Source organism: Aplysia californica, unplaced genomic scaffold (genome assembly GCF_000002075.1).
Source record: "Aplysia californica isolate F4 #8 unplaced genomic scaffold, AplCal3.0 scaffold00031, whole genome shotgun sequence".
NCBI classification, from domain to species: Eukaryota; Metazoa; Mollusca; class Gastropoda; order Aplysiida; family Aplysiidae; genus Aplysia; species Aplysia californica.
In genome coordinates, this window is record NW_004797301.1 from 2,036,520 (window position 1) to 2,046,519 (window position 10,000).

Genomic DNA, 10,000 nt, shown 5'->3' on the forward strand with positions numbered 1-10,000 from the left:
CCCTCTCTCTGTCTCTCTCTGTCTCTCTCTCTCTCTCTCTCTCTCTCTCTCTCTCTCTCTCTCTCTCTCTCTCTCTCTCTCTCTCTCTCTCTCTCTCTCTTTCTTCTCTCTCCCACCTTTTTACTTTCTTTCAAACTTTTTTCCTGTCTCTTTTTCCCTCTCTCTCTCTTCCTCTCCCTCCTACCAACCTTCTCACCCTCTGTCACTCTTCTGATTCCCACTCACTGATTGTGTATTGTCAATCTTGTTTTGTTTCGTTTTTCTATGAAAACTAATTGAACTAATAAAGTTTCAGAGCTTCATACTTTAGAAATTGCACCAATATTGTTACAGGCAATAAAAGTTGTGTAGAAAGCAGAAAAAAATAATTCTGAAGCCAAAATCCTGAAAAAGACTTGGACAAAACAATATTATTGTGCTGCACAATAAAAACCAATTTATCAGTGAAAAGTGTTTTGCTATTTTCAAATAGACCTAGAATCAAGTAATTTCATCATTTTTGAAAACTATTTTTAAAGTGAGAGAAAGAAAAAACACACGAAAATACAACAATATTTGATTTGGTTCTTCACAGCATCTCCAGGTCAAGTCCTGACTGTCCCTAGGTTCGCCTACCGATTTTACAAAGCTATTTTTATATATGTATCATACATGATTTGTAGCTGTAAGTTTCCAATAAATCAAGTATTCTCTTTACTCTGAACAAAGTTTTTAGTGTTGATTATTTGTAAATTTGTTTTGCTGTTTTTGTGATGTTTTACCTTCTGAAGGTTTGATAACTTATGATAAAGGAGCAGACGATTATGAAAATATTTTGAGTAACAAAATGAGTAACTACTCGCAATCCACAAATGGATATATTGGCCAAAATCGACATTAGGGTCAAATTTGTTGATTTCCTATTGATGCCACATTCTTTAGGCCTAATTATAACCTGTCTTTTATTATTTCATAGGCTACTTATGAATTGTAAAAGCTACACCTGTAAGCGTGATGTATCTATTTCCTTACGGCTTGAATCCGAGAAGTAACTCATTTTGCCAGCACACTCCCCATATAGATCTGACTGTCCAGGTCCCCAAAGTGCCCATAATGTTAAGGACCAGTTTTTAAAGACCTTTTTTCTATCCTTGATTGTAAACGTTTATGCTCCTGTCAACATTGTGTAGATCATATAGGTGGCTCTCTGTGCTTCGACCCTTCTTCTTATCAGAACCATCCCCAGCCAAGATGGATATAACACCCCAGCAGATACGTTATAACAATTATGTATGTTATACATTATTGGGCACTCTCATACGCCCATTTTTCTACTAATCAGATAGCATCAATATCATAGAAATGGGCAAGGGCTAAAAAAAACAACCCAACAACACCCAGTAGATAGACTGACAAACTCAAACCATTAGCCTATAAATGTATACGTACTGCCCTTGGCGGGGGATTGAACCCACATCTTTCAGATTACATGCTGAAGTCTACCAATGAGGCAAAAGACCAGTTTTAAAAAACTTTCTTGACCTTGACCCTGCAACTTACAGTGAAACACACACACAGCGAAATCAGAGGGATGTGGAAATCTTTTTGTTTTTGTTTTTTAGATACTACAAAGAAAATACATGTACAAGAAAAAATTCAGGACCTGAAATCCGTTCGCCCGTTCTCTATTTTGTGTGTGTGCGTTTTACTATAAATGTACTATTTATGTGCATGTTAGCTACGTGCGTGCTAGACTAGATTTTTGGTAAAACTTTTGCCCACTATACGGATCTGACTGCAGTGGGGTCATAAATTTGTGGTGCGACTTATTGTCGAATATCCAATATCTCCTCAAATATCGAACTTAAACTCTCCTACTTTTACACTATGACTTGAATCAATTTGTCTTAACAGATCAATATTTGTTGTAAACACCTGTATTCTAAAAGATTCCTTTATAAATTCCAATAAAAAATCCTATAGTGTGGGAAAAAATTCGTAGTATAACTTATTGTCAAATATTTCCTTAACTGTTGAACATAGATTCTCCAACTTTTGCACAACGACTTATATCAATTTGTCTTAACTGATGAATGTTTTTTTCAAACATCTGTACATTATATTCTAGAAAAATCCTTAATAAATACTCATTTAAAAAATCCAAGTCGATGGTTTCTACAGCTTTTAAAAAGTTTACAACTCGGGCAACATTGCTTTTAAAAGCAAGTCCATCATTTTTTTTCTAATCGCGACTTTATGCTTATTGAACGCGTTTTGAAAACCTTTAGTGCAAAAAATGTGTTCACTTTAAAATTAATTTCTGGTAACAAATTTTGCCACTAAAAAGTGTCATTGGTGAGCTGTGACGTAGGCCATATATATATCTATATATATATATATATATATATATATATATATATATATATATATATATATATATATATATATATATATATATATATATATATATATAATGCATATACAAAATGTGTGCTCGAAGCGAGAAGTGCTGTGAACAATCCCATTTTTCGTGTGGCGGAAATTTATAGTAGGCCTATTGATATATAAATTTACGAAGAAAAGTTTTTAAATTCTAGCCTCAATTGTTGTGTAAAAATATGACTTACTGGTAAGACAAATTGATACAAATTGCTGTGCCAAGTATGAGTGACGGTGATCAACCCGTTAAAGAGATATTAGTGAATAAGTTGCACCTCGAATTTTTTACTGCACCTAGTGGGTGGTTTCTACAGATTTTACCAGGTTTACAGCTAAGACAATAGCACTTTTAAATGCAAGTCCATTATTTTTTTCTAATCGCGAGATTATATTTCTTGAATGCATGTTTTCAGAACCTTAATTGCCTTTAGTGCAATAAAAAGTGTTCACTATAAAATTAATTGCTTGTTACTAGTTTTGCCACTAAAAAGTGTCATTGGTGAGCTGTGACGTAGGTCATATATTATGCGTACGCAAAATGTGTGTAAGAAGCTGGAAGTGCTGTGAACAATTCGATTTCCCGCGTGAAGGAGATTTATACAAGTATTTTATAATATAAATTTATGAAGACAAGTTTTTTTAATCTAGCCTCAATAGTTGTGAAAAAATAAAATGATTAGGTTAAGACAAATTGTACAAACCGCTGTGCAAAATATGGGTGACATTGATTCACCCGTTAAAGAGATGTTTGAGGATAAGTTGCACCACGAATTTTTTACCGCACCACAGGTGTAGTACAAATGTATATACGTGGGGGGGGGGAGGGGGGGGGGGTCCTCATTCTCCATAAAGCCACATGTGGGTCGCCTTGACTTTATGCACAAAAAGAAATAGTTTTAACAAAATTTAAGAATGGGGTGAGAGATTATATAATATTGCATGTTTAGATCACGACGAACGAAGTAAGGAAAAGGTCTAAACATCATTATATTATATAATCCCTAGACCTGAAACTAGAATTTTATGGATAAAGAGTGTGAAAAGTAGGAAATGCGGTAGCTGGAGTTCAAGGGCTACGAAGCTATGCCACCTCGATGTACAGCACCACAAAAATTTGAAAGTGTAACCTGAGATGGATTGTGCAGATTAGGAATAATTATATCATTGGATTCTGACCAATCAAAATTATTCCTATAAAAAATAAAAATGAGTAAGGAAAATTTCAATGCCCTATTTCAACATGATACTATTGAAATTAAGTCTATTAATAATATTAAGTTAATAAAGGAAAAAAAAAAACATTTAACCATTATCCATCTAAAGTTCGTATTTCCTTTAAAGCTAGGTTTAAAGCACCAATCGAAGATGAAAAAGAGATAGATAGATACTATAAATATCCAATAAAATCAATTAATTTAGAAAATTAGATCAGTAAATTCTATTATCTACTAAAAAAGAAATTTAATGAGTGGACAGGTAATGTGCAATTAGTAGGTAGTGGATATGTATATTCATTAAAATATTAGAAGCTGAAGTTAAACAACACAAATCCAAGCCATTAGAAGCCTCTTCATATTTAGGCCCATCTATTGGTTTTCAATCTACTTCTATTATTAATATTCAAAATTGAGATAATAAGTGGGGTTTTTTTTAAAATATTGTATTCTAGTTAAACAAAATCCAGTAAAAAAAAGTTTCTAGAACCTCTAGTTATAAGGAAAATGTAGATCATATTAATAGGAAGGCAATAGAAAATCCTATAGAAAAAAAGTTACTGATATTCCTAAAGTAGAAAAACAAAATGAATTTTCTATCTGTAAATGTATTTGGATTAAATGATATTTCTGATTAAACTATCTATCTATCCAATATAAATATATAAAATTATGATGATGGAGAAGAGATAATAGATCTGCTATATATATATATATATATATATATATACAGTCAAACCTGTGTAAGACGGCCAACCATTGTAAAGGAGAAAAGTGGCCGTACAAGACAGGTGGCCATCTTAGGCAGGACTGATCAAGATGAAGAAAACAAACCCCATTCCCAATCGAAAGTAGCCGCATTATTGTTGTTTCTGTTGTTGTTGTTGTTGGCTTGTATTTTGTTTGTTATTTTTATTTTGTTGCTGATTTTGTGCAAGGGTGACAATAAAACGAAATGTGTGAGACAAGGAGGACCGAGTGCTATGGTAAAACAAACACACGTGTCGCTACCATTCGAAGAACGAGCGACGCTTCTGTCACAAGTCCATGTTGACGTCCATTGTTACTTTGTTACAGACTGGGTAAACAGTGACCACTCATCTCACTTACGATTTGTGTATGAATTCTGGGCGGGGCTTATGGGTTATGAGGGATCACACGCTTCCCTCACCAGCAGCTGGAAATTGGTACCTATTGGTCAACAGTGGGAGGGGCCTACGCAACATGATCGGTTGGAGGGACTACCTAACAACAACGACAGGTGATTAGATTATGACGGCTCACCCACAACGCCAGGGGTCAATGCACAATTAATGACCTTAAAACGTAATGGAGTCACTAAGGTGGCCGTCTAAGACAGGTGTTGTTGCTTAGTGTGATAGGGGTTGTGTGTTAAAATAATATGGTGGCCGCGGCCGCGTTGGACAGGTGCCCGTTTACACAGTTAAATTATATAGAAAAAACGCAAGGGGGGAAGTGGAAAGTGACCGTTTGTACAGGTGGCCGTCTTATGGAGGTGGCCGTCAGGTCAGGTTTGACTGTATATATAAATATATATATATATATATATATATATATATATATATATATATATATATATATATATATATATATATACAGAGAGAGAGAGAGAGAGAGAGAGAGAGAGAGAGAGAGAGAGAGAGAGAGAGAGAGAGAGAGAGAGAGAGAGAGAGAGAGAGAAGGATGGAAAGACTCATTATAATATTCTAATTAAGGATTTAAGTAGATATCTTTATGATGATAATAGACATAAAAGATTTGTCTGCCGTAATGGTCTATATTCAGCTACAGCAGAAACAGCGTTAGAAAATCATCGAAGAATCTGTGGAGCACATTCTTCAGCTAAAACTATAATGAGTCGTGATGACTTCTTTATGATGATAATAGACATAAAAGATTTGTCTGCCGTAATGGTCTATATTCAGCTACAGCAGAAACAGCGTTAGAAAATCATCGAAGAATCTGTGGAGCACATTCTTCAGCTAAAACTATAATGAGTCGTGATGACTTTACAGCTTTTCAAAAACATAGTTTTAAAATTAGACTACCATTCGTTATCTATTGTGATTTTGGAGCAACTAATATTCCTATAAATGATACTAGTAATAAAAATACTAGAAAGTTTTCCTCTCAAGAGATAAATAATTATGGAATGTTTTTGTTTTTTAAAATCTGATTATGAAAATATAATAGAATCAGAATAATTTGATATAGGAGAAGATGCTATTAAAGAGTTTGTTCGACAGTTAATGTTTTTATATAGTGATACATGTGTATTAAGGTGTTATAAAAAAAACTAAACCAAAATTAACCACGGATGAAGAAGAAGAGTTTCAAAAAGCTACTAGATGTTATATGTGTAATGGCAAATTTCATAATGATAAGATAAGAGAACATATCATTTCACAGGAAAATATAGAGGAGCAACATGTATTCTATGTAATTCTAGAGAAGGAAAAGCAACAAAAATGATTCCTATATTATTTCATATTGGATCTAACTATGATTTTCATTTCATGATAACAGAACTAATGAAATATGAAACAAAATATCACAACGTAAAAGTATTAGCTAAAATTATTCAAGTAGAAAAAAGCTACATTACATTCCAAAGGATAATTTCCCATATAAATAATACTTAAATGGTATAATTATAAAAGAGTTTCACAATGGTTTTCTAAATTAAAGAGAGAATATAATAATATAACAGAAGAAGAATATAAAAAAGCACAAAAGGTTTGGGGATATTACGACTGTAAAACATTAAGAGATTATCATGAGTTAGATCTATATCTTAAAACAGATATTTTATTATTAGCTGATTCATTCGAACAATTCAGATGTTTTAATTAAGATGACCACCAAATCGATCCTTTTTATTGTTATACTAATCCTGGTTTAACATGGCAAGCCTGGACTCGACTAGATCCAGTCCCCATGTGTGAATCAAGTTGCATGATAGGCCTAGTGTGTCTCCGCCAATTCACAGGCAAGTAGCCAAGAGTCACTCTTCGGTCATTCGCCCACCAGGCCACCACTAGATATAGATCTAGATCTAGAATCTAAATCTAGACCAAACTGCACACTCTTGGCTGGGTGCACAACAAAATCTAGATCTGGATCTAGATACATTTATTCATGAAATACTCTCTCTGGGCGAAAATAAATTTATTATAGATAGACATACTACCCGAGATGATCAGTAAGTTTATAGGCCTGGCAGCCTTGCTTTGTAACCAATGTAAACTACCGCTCGCTCAGCGAGCCAATCACAATCCAACATTTTGGGGGTCCACCTAGACACCATGACTAGACCCCAGTTGGGGACTACCTAGACACATGACTACGTAGACCCCAGTTGGGGACTACCTAGACACATGACTACGTAGACCCCAATTGGGGACTACCTAGACACATGGCTACGTAGACCCAAATTGGGGACTACCTAGACACATGACTACGTAGACCCCCATTGGGGACTATCTAGACATATGACTACGTAGACCCCAATTGGGGACTACCTAGACACATGGCTACGTAGACCCCCATTGGGGACTACCTAGACACATGACTACGTAGACCCCAATTGGGGACTATCTAGACATATGACTACGTAGACCCCAATTGGGGACTACCTAGACACATGGCTACGTAGACCCCCATTGGGGACTACCTAGACACATGACTACGTAGACCCCAATTGGGGACTATCTAGACATATGACTACGTAGACCCCAATTGGGGACTACCTAGACACATGGCTACGTAGACCCCCATTGGGGACTACCTAGACACATGACTACGTAGACCCCAATTGGGGACTACCTAGACACATGGCTACGTAGACCCCCATTGGGGACTACCTAGACACATGACTACGTAGACCCCAATTGGGGACTATCTAGACACAAGACTATGTAGATCCCAATTGGGGACTACCTAGACACATGGCTACGTAGACCCCAATTGGGGACTACCTAGACACATGACTACGTAGACCCCAATTGGGGACTACCTAGACACATGACTACGTAGACCCCATTTGGGGACTACCTAGACACATGGCTACGTAGACCCCGATTGGGGGCTACTTAGACACCATGACTACGTAGACCCCCATTGAGGACAACCTAGACACCATGTCTACGTAGACCCTAATTGGGGACTGTCTAGACACCATGACTACATATAATATCATTACAACCAAAGATCAGATGGATACAGAGTACGGGAACCAGCGTCTGTGGTGTAGCGGTTACGAGCTTCGCTGTCACATGCAGGAGACCTAGTGTTGATTTCCAAGAGGGGAGAAAATTATTATCTAGTATCTCTGCCTTTCTACTGTGATGTTGTATCTCTCTCACTTTTAAGCATAGATTTATCACAGTCTTATCCATCTTTAGTATCTCTATAACAGATGCCATGATTCATTGCTATTTCATTTAATTCATTTATAGGTTTTGAATGTGGTATAGGATTATAATTGGAATCGAGTATTTTATGTAGTTTAGTTCCTGGACCTTGCAAAATTATAACCTGGTAAATGTAATTCAAAAGGTAAGTCAGTCCAACCCTTTCAGCTCTTTCGATTTATAAATGTACTTTTCTTTGTTCCACACAATCATGCCACACGTTCCTGTTATTATTACTCTTCTATTATAAGTAGTATTCTTAAAGTAGACATCGTTAGAAGGTGTTACTCTTCTACATTTTCAACAATAACTTGCCTCCATTTTTTATAGGGACATTTTTTAAAATTAGAACTATTTGTTGTTGTTGTTTTGTTTTGTTTTTGATCATCGGGATTTCGCCCCATTCATCATCATCCAGTGCCAGATCTGCGACAGACATCGGCGATCATGATTTTCCATTCATTCCTTTGCTCGGATGCTCTCAGAAAAGCTACGTTTCCCTGATCTTTCCCTGTTACCCATTTGTTTAGGTTCCCTAAGTATGTTCTTCTTGGCCTACCCCTGCCTCGCTTGCCCTCAATTTTGCCAGTGAGAGCTAGATGTTCAAGACCCTTATGTCTATTCAGGTGTCCCAAAAGCTGCATTCGTGAGGCAGCGTGGTGGAATCAGGCTCTCGTTAAAATAATCAAAGTGAAGAAATCTGAATTTTTCTGCAGGTTTGTGAATTTTTATCAAATTTTTGTTTTTTGACTCAACACCTTTAATGCCCATTAAAGAACTCATTTCTGTGTGGATTTTTCTGAAAAACGTTGATTAAAGGCACAAAAATGTAAATTTTCAGTCACCACAGGCTCTTAAGCTAAGGAAATAACTAATCTTTGGCGGTCATTTCCTCACTTATTTTACCTCTGAAAACAGGTGACCCCCACCTCTTTCAGTTGCAAGTATCTCGACTTGTATTCAAGATAAATGGATATTTTTTTCATCCAAATAAAGACAAGTGAACAAGCTTTAAGATGATATCATTAACTCTACATGCCCAAAAATTGACGAGATCCTGATTCCACCACGGTGCCTCACATTTGATGTTTTCTGATTGTTTTTAATATTGAGCGTCACACGTGGGCTTCATCAAGCACTACCTCATTTGATTTCTTTTCCTTCCACGATACTCTTAGCAGTCTCCTAAGAAACTACATTTCGCCCCATTAACGCCTGATGCTTGTTTGTATTTTTCCTTATTTTCTTGATAGTGTTTCTGTTTCATTGGGGTTTTTTCGCATTCTTTACATTTATGTCGGTATCCATAGCACTTACATGGCCAAAATTGAGTCGATAGTGCCGTGAAACACATACTCAATAAAAATTTTTACAAAAGTCTGTATCCATCAACACATGTTTTCATTTTTCTGAACAACACAAAATCTCTGCATTCATAACAATATCTGCATATTTTTGTGTTCATTTCTAAAGGTTCATTTTCCACAACTCATTTTTATAGGAATCATTTTGATTAGGTCAAAATCCAATGATAATATTTCCTCATCTGCAAAATCCATCTCTTCAGGTCACACTTTCAATTTTTTGTGGTGCTGTACATCCGAGGTGGCACAACTTCGTTGGCCTTGAACCCCAGCTACCGCGTTTCTTACTTTTCACACTCTTTACCCATTCTAGTTTCAGGTCTAGGGATTATATAATAAAGCGATGTTTAGATCTGTCCCCGTGGTTTTATGCACCCCGCATAATTTAGCAAAATTTGATCTTTTTTTTTTTTAGCATAATTTCTAATTATTTTCCTTTATCATTCTTTGTTAAAATTAACAGAATCGCATAATTTCACATTTGTTTGGGTTCAGTTTGCATAATTTCAGAATTTTTCTTGCATAAAACGAACGACGGGGACAGTTAGATTACTTCCTCATTTCGTTCCTC